The sequence below is a fragment of the Pundamilia nyererei genome, unplaced genomic scaffold (assembly GCF_000239375.1).
Source record: "Pundamilia nyererei isolate P.nyererei 1_Seehausen unplaced genomic scaffold, PunNye1.0 scaffold00052, whole genome shotgun sequence".
Taxonomy (NCBI): Eukaryota; Metazoa; Chordata; class Actinopteri; order Cichliformes; family Cichlidae; genus Pundamilia; species Pundamilia nyererei.
In genome coordinates this window covers 504233-514342 of record NW_005187453.1, presented here as the reverse complement: position 1 = coordinate 514342, position 10110 = coordinate 504233, and positions in this window count along the sequence as shown.

Sequence of the window (10110 nt, the reverse complement as noted above, 5' to 3'; positions counted from 1 at the left end):
ACTAAAGCATTTGAAAAGTACCAAACATACCTAGGTTTGACACTGGTAACTGTCCAGTTGGCCTTATAATCCCATTCCTCTTAGTGTTTCATTGGTAGATAAATATAATGCATGTGGATTGGGTGTTTTTAAGCGCGCGCGCGCGCACACACACACACACACACACACACACACACACACACGTTACTATTTAAAAAAAAATTCTGTACAATCACACATTTAATAAGGGGGTTAATGGACAACTATACTGCAACAGCAGAATGATCCCAATGATCCCACTTGCAATGGCCAAGTCAAAGTCCAGACCTCGACCTGATTAAATGCAGTGGTGGGACATTAAGAGAGCTGTGCATAAGCCAAAATTTCTCCACAATGATGTGTGAGACTGATAAAGTTATATGGAAAACCATTACGTTGAGTTATTGTTGCTAAAGGTGGTTCTACAAGCTACTGAATAATGGGTGTACTCATAACACTGCACATGGACAAGATGCACTATGTAGACAACAGGTCAAGTAAGAGATCAGCAAAGAAGTGATGTGCACTGTAGCACTTTACCCAGCATGAAAACAGCAATTCCTGTTACTGAATTAGCATAAGAGGGGGGAAGAAAAAACAAAACAAAAATTCAGAAGACTAGTGAGTCAGACCTTAATGAAGCTCATTAAGTCAAAGAGAAAACATTGTGCCATTTAAGTATGACAGAGTGAGTCGCTGGCATCAAAATATGCACTTCTCCCAAGCATTTAACCATGGGTTATTTGATTTAAAACAGGAAATGGCAGGTGAATCCATTACTCTGCTTTGTATTTCATATTCATCATCACAAGTTAAGGTCGTGGTTCTAGTACACAGCTTGTAACTAATAGAATTTTCTCAAACATTGTGCAAACAGAATTTTAACTACACTGAGGTTCAGTGAGCACTTATGTGAAAATTTAGCTGGCTGGGATGAAACATAACAGTAAAGTTTAGTATACTCTTGTGATGATGCAAATGTGATGAGAGGTATCACAAAGATTGTGAGATAGTATTTACTAAAATAAGCTATGAATGAATGCTCAAACATTTTTTTTATTATACGTGTCCCCATTACGTTCTCCTAGACATGTTTTTTTGGCTAGTCAGGATCCAACCAGCATAGGTGCTGGAATACTGATGATAAAAGATGACAGTGTTGATAATCTGACCTTGTAACTCCCAGCAAGAGCAAACTAAGCCAAGTATAGCACAGAGTGAGGAGTGGAGATAAACCCTTGCATCTTATCGTGCATATTTCTTCTCTTTTTCTCATCGATTTCACCTTTTCTGATCGCTACCAGTTACTGCTATAAGGCTGACCTGCTCTAAAAGTTATGATTTTTGTCGTGGTGTTGAATCTTGCAATCCAAAAAACGGAGTTTGTATGACATGGGGCAACATGGCTATATCTCCATGTTTCTCAGCAAGCATTCACTGTACAACACAAGGTGACAGGTTCCCAATTATCTTGATCACAACAATCAGGACGCACAAAGACACAAAAGTACACTTGTGAGATACCCTTTTTTTTTTTTAAATGTCAAAATATTTAGTCTCATATTTTCCCATCTATGAATGTCCTTCATGTATTCACTTCTTTCCATTCTAATCTCTCCTCTCCACAGCTCTTGTCCTGTGTCTCAGCACAATACCTTTTGCTAGCGCAGAATATTGTAATGAGTCTATAAATGGGTTCATTACCTACACTACATTTCCAATTAAGCATGGGAACACATTGTGAAGGGAGAAGGAAATAGACACTTGAGAGACAGTCTACTGATAGTTCAGCCTCTTGCCTTTACATTTACTGCTTGTTTTTTCCTGTTATGTTTTTCTTGCCTTGATGATGATCTTCTCCATACTCTAGTTTCGTCTAACAACAAGCTGTGCCTGAAGAATAAAGGCAAAGTCTTGACTTGATTATTTGTAGTGAAAACACACCTGATGTCTTCCAAAGTTATATAAAGTAGTAATTGCTCTTTTTCAAATACTTGCACCAACTCTGTTTTGAAACTAATTCTTCTAATCAAAATACATAGTACAAGAAACAGTGAAGGGAGGGTGGAGGAAAGAGGAAGAGCAGATGATTAAAGTAAGACTGAAACATGTAGAAAGCAAAAACAGAAAAACAGAGTCAAAACATATAATCAATGCCAAGTCCCTTCATGGTTTCCATGTATATAAGATTGTGTAAATGTTCTCCCTCTATTCCCCTTTCCCTCCAGCTGAATGTTGAGCACTTCCACTCTAATATCCCGTTAGATTACAAAGAGTATTCATCACTGACAACATCCTTCAGCGGCTCCCCCAGGAAGTCGGAACTACAAGAAGGAATGCTAGAGCAGCTACTGTACCTCTGAGCCAACCAATGACAGGAGGACTGTGAAGTTCTGTGATCACCTGGAAACCTTTGGCTGCAACATCAAAGCAAATGACTGATGCCGTATAATGCACCTAAAATTTTTCACATTTTTGTTTGTCAACACAACCACTGCTCCTGTTGGATTTCTTGTGTTCACTTTGAAATGTTTACATATTCTTTGTAGGCTTTAAGACAGTTCTAAGAAAAAAAAACATTTTTTAAAAAGGCCTGAGATTTCTGCAATTATGCTGCTTAATATGCTAACATTAAACTAACTAAGCTACCAATCAATTCATCTTCTACCACTTATCCGGGTCTAAACAGAAAAACCCAGCACTCCCTCTCTTCCTGGTGTTACATCCCCCAGGAGGATGTCTCTTCTCCCTACTAACTCTTTGTTTTGTCTAGGCTCCACCTCCTCCGTCCTGATTGGATGGCGCTCAGAGTCCAGATAATTGTTAATCAGCGGAGCACTACTTAAGGCCTGTGGAGCTGTGTTTCTGTGCCCTCTGGTCATTTTGATTGCCATACCTGTGCAGGCTTGCATGCCTTTGTGACTTGTATGTGCATTTTTGTTTTCATGTTCAGACTGCTTGTAGGGGAGAGCTGCCTTTTGTTTTGACATCCCATTTTCTCCAGTTTATGTGTTGTTAGGTAGGTTATGGTTATAGGCTGTATATTTTGTTTTCTTTGGAGTTAGGTAAGTTTCTTTTATTTTTACATCAGGGATGTTTTGTTTGTTATGTTGGCCTTGGCTCTCCCTGAAGTTATACCTCAGTCTGAACCCAAATCTCATCACCAGGATTAAATAAACCTTTTAAAGTTACCATCTTGGCTCCTCCTTCACTATCCACCTTTATGTTCGTCCCTTCACCCCCTAGACTAGCCAGGGGACGTAACACTGGCCACCTCCTCCAGTTCATCTAGGGGCACACCAAGACGATCCCAAGCCAGCCGAGAGACATCATCTCTGTAGCGTGTCCTGGGTCTGCCCTGCAGCCTCTTCCCGGTAGGACATGCCCAGAATACCTTCACTAGGTGGTGTCCAGAAGGCATCCTAGTCAGATGCCCAAAAAAATCTGAACTGGCTCCTTTTGAGTTGGGAGAGTAGCAGCTCTAGTCCGAGTCCCTCCTGAATGACTGAACTCTTCACCCTTTCTCCAAGGGAGAGCCAAGCCACCCTTGGGAAGAGGCTTATTTCTGCCATTCTGACTAAACTAGTTATAATATATTAAAATAAGTACATCCAGAGTTGGTACAAGACACCTTTTTCAGAATTTTAACTTTTACAGATGCACAAGTGATGCTTACAAATACTGTAAAGCTGTTAAATTGTATCTACAGTACGCATTCAACATGTTCTTTAAGTACGTTAAGGGACTATAACCTACAATGAAAATGTAAATCTTATTTACATAAAAATATTGGTTTGTTTCTTTTAAACTAAGAAAAAAAATTAACAGGAAGTCTATAATGAACATTGCATTGCCAAAGAAGAGCAGATCTACAATAATGTTATTTTTTACATTGAGTACACAACCATAGTGTATTCTGAGTGTTCAAGGTTATGATAGATACATTCCTTCATTTATCTATCACTAATGACAACTTAAAACAAAAATGCATTATCTGAAACAGAACACCAATTGGACTGTAAAATGCTACGGTGTTAAAGCAGATATAATCTACAGAAAGATAAGAGAGTGCAGATCTTGGAATCCTTTTACTCCAAGCTATAAGATGGGAGTAATCGCTGAATGTTCTTAGAGTGAAATATGAATGAAAGTGTCATATCATTCAGTGGCCATGACTCTGCAGAGCACCAGTGAAGTTTTTGCAGAGGTTGAGATTTGAGTTAATGCACAGTACTGCAGTGCCCCCTGCTGACCATAGGACACATTTCACCTTTAAAACACTTCTCTGCCCCTGGAAAGTTCACTGGGAGAAAAGAATCTATGAAAGAATTTAATTAATATTCTATGAGTTGCTTTAGTCCAATACACAATGCCAAAGAGACTCAGAGCATACCAGTTACTCTGAGCATCTACATATGCACTGAACATAAGTTTTTGCACTGTGATTCTTGAATTATATTGACTAGCAGACATTTTTAAATTAAACATTTACACCATTTTACATCATATTCTTAATGAAGGCTGCCAAAATAGTGCATCAGTTCACTGCTTTATGGGCCAGCATTACAACTGCACTGGTTGTACTGACAAAAAAAAATGAAAACATGCACATATCAGGTGACTAAATGAAGTGGCTGCACAATTTTCTTCCAGATAAAAATTTAAAAGACTGATATCTATTATGCCGTTTTCCAGAATTTCCATTCTTTATCTTTGCACTCTAGTACCGTGCCTTTTTATGATTCACAGTTCAAAATAAACATGAATCCACTTCAGTTATTTGTATAGCCCAATATAACATGTATGGGTTCAAATGGCTTTTCTGGGGGTTAAGGAGGTTGATAAATATATTAAAAGAGATATTTAACAAATGAACAACCCATTAAAAATGCATATATGCACACCCACGAGTTTATAAACAGCTCATACATAAAAATAAATAATACATAAAGTCCCACAAAAAAAACAAGGAAAAATATAATGAAGAAGCAAACTTAGAAGTAGAAGAACTTTGCGCCGTATCTCCCAGACTACTGAATCGAGTCTCACCAGAACTGACAGTGGTATTATTATTAAGTGGAAATACTAGTTGAATACCAGCTTTAAAGCGTGTTTTTAACAGTTTCTTGAAATTGGCCTTAGAGTCTACTTCTCTAATATTTTGAGGGAGAGGCTGTTTCAGAGTTTGTGGGTATAATGTGCAAAAGCTGCATCCCCAATTTTTTTCTGTGAGGAGTACTGCGTAGCTAACAATTTGGCAGTGGAAGATCTAAGAAGGCAAACTCGGATGTAAAGTGATTAACTGTCAGACCAGTTAAGATTTGTTTATATAAATAAAATATTTTTAAATCAATTCTGTAGGATTCTGGAAGCCAGTATCTGTTATTGGTTTCCATTAATGCCCTTGCAGCAGACTTCTGAATAAGCTACAGCTTACTGAAAGTTGTTTTAGGAAGCCCTGCAAAAAGGATGTTGCAGTAATCCAGTCAAGTAGAAATGAAAATCATCTTATACTAGGCGTTGATGCAGCCCCTCAGGCTATGCAGTGTCTGAAACAGGTTACTGTAACTTCAAGCCAACTTTCTTCTAATTGGGTCCCCCTCATAAACAAAGTTTGAACAGCAGAAGGGTGAGGCTGCTGATACAAGGAAATATCTGATCTGTTTGGCATTATACAGAGTTGAGAGTATGAATGGTAACAACGTGCTTGTAAAGCATCCACTACAAACAGCACAACCTTAAAATCTAACATCTGTAAATTGTACCTTTACACCAAAAGGCCCAAAGATGCAAAAGATCTAGTTTACTACAAGGTCATATAGCTTTTTCTGAGCAAATATAACAACTTACGTGAAGACGAACACATTCTTGGAACTATTGTTTCAGCTTTGAAAAATAAAGTCAATAAAATGCAAAGGTGTTATTACTAAGTAATGCTATAAACAATAGGTATACAGTAGGAGGTCTAGGGGAGAGAGAGTGATTTACCATCCCCGCCATCTTCTCGTCTTCGATAACTTGACCTCTCGACAAAGCTGGTGACGGTCCACACAATTACCTTCAATTATCTTCACTTCCAGCTCACCAATTACATCCATTATTGATTCCAGACCCCCAGGCTGTAAACCTTATCTATACCCAACCATAGCCCATGATAGAGAAAGTAGAAGTAGGCCAAATAATAGCACCTTGCTTCTTCTACATTCTCCAGCTTTTCAGTCCATCTATGTGACATCATCACCTATTTTAAGGATATTGCTTCACACTGCAGTGCCCTTGAGAAACAACTTCTGTGAATGGCATAAAAATTATTTGTGAGTAGTTATGACTCTGCTAAAATCATCTATGCACCAGAGTGCAAGTTAGTTACCACAAAAAAATACAGTGGGGCAAAAAAGTATTTAGTCAGCCACCGATTGTGCAAGTTCCCCCACTTAAAATGATGACAGAGGTCAGTAATTTGCACCAGAGGTACACTTCAACTGTGAGAGACAGAATGTGAAAAAAAAATCCATGAATCCACATGGTAGGATTTGTAAAGAATTTATTTGTAAATTAGGGTGGAAAATAAGTATTTGGTCACCTCAAACATGGAAAATCTCTGGCTCTCACAGACCTGTAACTTCTTCTGTAAGAAGCTTTTCTGTCCCCCACTCGTTACCTGTATGAATGGCACCTGTTTGAACTCATCATCTGTATAAAAGACACCTGTCCACAGCCTCAAACAGTCAGACTCCAAACTCCGCCATGGCCAAGACCAAAGAGCTTTCGAAGGACACCAGGAAAAGTATTGTAGACCTGCACCAGACTGGGAAGAGTGAATCTACAATAGGCAAGCAGCTTGGTGTGAAAAAAGCAACTGTGGGAGCAATCATCAGAAAATGGAAGACATACAAGACCACTGATAATCTCCCTCGATCTGGGGCTCCACGCAAGATCTCATCCCGTGGGGTCAAAATGATCATGAGAACGGTGAGCAAAGATCCCAGAACCACACGGGGGGACCTGGTGAATGACCTGCAGAGAGCTGGGACCAAAGTAACAAAGGTCACCATCAGTAACACACTACAACGGCAGGGAATCAAATCCCGCAGTGCCAGACGTGTTCTGCTGCTGAAGCCAGTGCATGTCCAGGCCCGTCTGAAGTTTGCCAGAGAGCACATGGATGATACAGCAGAGGATTGGGAGGATGTCATGTGGTCAGATGAAACCAAAGTAGAACTTTTTGGTATAAACTCAACTCGTCGTGTTTGGAGGAAGAAGAATACTGAGTTGCATCCCAAGAACACCATACCTACTGTGAAGCATGGGGGTGGAAACATCATGCTATGGGGCTGTTTTTCTGCCAAGGGGACAGGACGACTGATCCGTGTTAAGGACAGAATGAATGGGGCCATGTATCGTGAGATTTTGAGCCAAAACCTCCTTCCATCAGTGAGAACTTTGAAGATGAAACGAGGCTGGGTCTTCCAACATGACAATGATCCAAAACACACCGCCCGGGCAACAAAGGAGTAAGAAGCATTTGAAAGTCCTGGAGTGGCCTAGCCAGTCTCCAGACCTCAACCCCATAGAAAATCTGTGGCGGGAGTTGAAAGTCCGTGTTGCTCGGCGACAGCCCCAAAACATCACTGCTCTCGAGAAGATCTGCATGGAGGAATGGGACAAAATACCAGCTACTGTGTGTGCAAACCTGGTAAAGACCTATAGTAAACGTTTGACCTCTGTTATTGCCAACAAAGGTTATGTTACAAAGTATTGAGTTGTAATTTTGCTATTGACCAAATACTTATTTTCCACCCTGATTTACGAATAAATTCTTTACAAATCCTACCATGTGGATTCATGGATTTTTTTTTCACATTCTGTCTCTCACAGTTGAAGTGTACCTCTGGTGCAAATTACTGACCTCTGTCATCATTTTAGGTGGGGGAACTTGCACAATCGGTGGCTGACTAAATACTTTTTTGCCCCACTGTATGTTTAAATGACCTCCTGAGACAGAAAACTGAATAAAAGTCCAGGCAAACAATATAGCTAAAGGTTGACTTTTTCACAAAGAAAATCCAACAAATTCTTCTTAAAATTTCAATGCATGTTGTGTGGAACAGCAAAGAAAACACACACACTTTTTCTTTCTATATAAAGATCCATTGTGAAGCTTTAGGAAACAATGAAAACACATGTCTGTCTGTAGAAAGCAAAGTAAGACAGAGAGGGATGACAGCGAGGATTGAAGGTCAGCTACACAGTATGGAAGCTGTAAAACGCAGGATCACACTCTGCAGCTCTCCTGCCAGATTTTTTAATATGATACTTGCTGACATTTAGTGAGACACAAACATAAGCTGCTGTCATCACACACTAATGTAAAACATCCATCATCTTGAATACATGCCAGGGCACCTGCAGAGGGCCGTATCAATGATGCCCTACTGCCATCTCCTGTTACAACAAACTAGAAGAGCTCAGCTCCATGACTGATTTGTAATGCAACACTGCCCCCATGAGGACGTATGAAATTAAATATAAGTGCACGAGAAACTTGCCTCTTTATGCGTGTAGCTCACTCTCCCACCAGGTGTTTAAGATACCAACTGTGTTCAGGGTTGCAGTACCCTAAACGTCACTTTAATATCTGCCACTGATACAGAGAACGCTGCAGAAAGCTTAGAAGCACTGAATGGTTGGTATTAAAAACAACAAAGAAACCTAATTAATTTTTAACTTTATTTTTGAGTTGCACAAAAATGCTTTAATTCAAATTAATAAAAATTTCTAACAAATAAAATACAAAAAGCTGCATGTTTACCCTGTAGCGTGCATCTTATAGGTTCATGTTTCAAGTTTTTGTTGTTGCCGTTTTACAATATTTTGATGCATATCTTCCATTTTATTATACATATAATACTATATAAAACGTAATTATCTATTTTTAAAAATTGCTAACTATTAAGCAAGGCGGTAATCTGATAGACATGACTTAACTGATACTATGAAAATATTTCACTATTTTAAAATCGGCATAGCAAAACTCTTGACAGTGTAATCTGAATTCAAATTTTCTTCGATTTTATCACTGATCTGGGTTGATGATTTTCTGTAATCTGTGTTAACCGGTTCAAATGCTATCCTTCAGCTACTGCCCGATCTTGCTGTTTCCGCGTAAAACTTTGCATGAGTCTCATAATTAAAGTTGTGCAAATTAGTTGTGTATTATTAGGGAAAGAAATAAACACGAGAAAATGAACAAGTAACAGCTTAGTCAACTAACATCTTCGAAGAATCTATGTTCATTACAGAAAGCAGCCTGGCATCTCTATGTCACAGGACCACAGGAGTTGCTAATTACAGTAAATTGGAAATCTTGGTTTGGTCTAGCCTATTGTTGTTGGGGGGTTTTCTGTTTGTTTGGGTGGGTTGTTTTTGTTTTTTTTACTTGGTAATGATGGGGTCTGAGTAGGGGAGTAGCTTTTATTAACACAAAATAAAGATACTTTATTTTTTTGTGGTTTCGTGTTTGTTTGTTGCCAAACCGGATTAGACCACTTTTGAATAACGACCATCTTCTGGCGCCTGCCGCCGTTGAATAGAAAGGGGCGTGGTTCGACAGGTCTTATGTGGCGTTCAATGAGTACAGGAAAAGTTAGTTTTCAGTGCAGAATCGTAAGCTATGGGCTTCATTGCAATGAAAAAAGGTCCGTGTTATATTAAACTGGACATTTAGTGACGTCCAGGTTTTCTAAACGTGGAAAATCAGCAAAAACTACTTAGTTTGATCTTTTATTTACTAAGATAAACTTTATGTTTCATATTTCCATACCCTCATTCATTTTTAATTACTTTTCCCTCTCCAAAAAACACAATAAAGGCTCTGAATATAGTACGTATTTATTTTCAACAGTTTTGTAGGGGTTCATTTAAAAAATCGAGAATTTAAAAACTGACATAATAAAAAGTGAAGGTATGTTTAATATTTATGTCAGGTTGACACATCGTCAATGAGTTGTTAACTAGAATCAGTTTAAAGAAAACAATGTCTACAAAGTATTTATGTGCACGTTTGTTATTGTAGTTTCAGTTCTTGTGTAT